We start from the raw sequence: 2,002 nt of genomic DNA on the forward strand, positions 1-2,002 counted from the left end.
GTGATTTTGTTTCTTGTTCTGTAATTGTTAACTTTTTTTTATTGTGTATCTAAATAAAAAATATATATTTTTTATAATCTTTATAATTGTTTGTAAAATTTATAAATCCATGTTTCCATTTTTAGTTGGTATTCTTTTCTATTTATTTATAATTTTGTATTTTCCTTTATGCTTTATATATAAATGAACAAAAATATATATATTTCATAGTCTTTTCATTTGTTTTAAGCATAAATAAGAATAAGAATATGAAATTACGTCCTCCGTAACGTACTGACACGTCCTAGTGAAAGAATTCGTATATGCTGAGTACTAAAAAATGAATTTCACGGTTGACGGGTTAATGAAACTTCTCTAAATTGTTGCGGGTTTGTCTACCTTGTTCTAAAGCGGAGATTCTACAATGGCGTTGATGTTGACAGTAAAAGTGATAGTGAAAGCTAACAGCCGCTATGATCGTGTGACCTAACATTTACTGTCGTACTATCAGAATTTACTTGATAATTGGTAGTATCACCAACTTCTACGTATGAGCGAAAAACGTACCGTCACTATCACTGTTACTTTACTATATAATACTTTCACTTACCAATATATATGAAATATATAGAAGGGGAAGTATTGCGATCGCAAAACACTGTATAATTTAATTATTTTTAAATATAATAATAGTTTTTACTGAAACATAATAATACAAATTTTCACAATCAAAGGCAATAAGTATTAGCATAATAACTATTCATTCAAACCATACATACAGACTAAACTAAAAAACAAAAAAGAAAAAAAATTATAGTAGGAATAGTACGAAATTTACAATTTAAAAAATAACAAAATACAATTAAATAAATTACAAAAATCCATAAAATAAAAGTATTATATCAATAAAATAAAAACAAATATCCGATATAATAAATCTGACATTTGCACCAATATACAAATATAATTTTTTGCCTTAAAACACACTTATGGATAAATCTAACTGCTAATAAATAATTTCTTATGTCTTTTATATTCTATCTAATATATTAAAATAAAGTTCTCATTCATGATAATTGCTATAATAAGGAATTGAACTTACCAATTCATATTACTAACGGTTCTTTTTTGCCTATCTACAACTTATTTATATATTATTACACACAAAAAATATTATAGATGAAAACGGTGAAATTCACAGAATACACTGAAAAAAAAATCATCGCAGATCTCTCTACACGGAGAGTAAAAAAAATGAGAATGATGATCCAAAAGAATAATGTGTCCAAAAAATATGGATTAAAATTATATTAAACGAATTAAATTTTATAAAATGAATTACATGTATATTCTAGAATCAATTCGGGAAAAGACCATACGGATGTGAAATAGAATACACAATTCAAATTTAAATTATACATGATCACCAGTTTGGATTTCGAACATCCCACTCTACTATCCAGCAATGTCATCGTGTAGTGGACGTAGTCTCGTCTTCTTTGGAGCGCGGAGTATTTTTCGATGTAGAACAGGCTTTTGATCGAGTCTGGCACCCGGGACTGCTTTACAAACTCCGTAAATTCCTACCTCCTACATACTTTCTCATCATTCGTTCCTTTCTCATTGATAGATTTTTCCAAGTAAACCACAATGGTTCCTATTCATCCCTCTATTCTCAGCCCGCTGGTGTTCCTCTAGGTAGTATCCTTGGTCCCATACTCCACACCGTCTGTAGCTGTAGTGTACTGTCTAGCTGACATTCCAACCAATCCTAACCACGTATGCCGATGACACATGTGTGCTCGCTGTTAATAATAACCCATTAATTGTATCTCAAAATCTCCAATCCCATATCACAGCCCTCGAAAATTGGTGTCGTAATTGGAGGATTAAGATAAATTCCAACAAATCCCATCAAATCACCTTTACCCTTCGTCGTAAACCTACTGACTGCCTTACAGTTTCATTTAACGATGTTACTCTTGCCCCTGTCAAACAGATCCGCTACCTTGGACTACATTTG

The sequence above is a fragment of the Halyomorpha halys genome, unplaced genomic scaffold (assembly GCF_000696795.3).
Source record: "Halyomorpha halys isolate HHAL.00 unplaced genomic scaffold, Hhal_1.1 Scaffold326.1, whole genome shotgun sequence".
Taxonomy (NCBI): domain Eukaryota; kingdom Metazoa; phylum Arthropoda; class Insecta; order Hemiptera; family Pentatomidae; genus Halyomorpha; species Halyomorpha halys.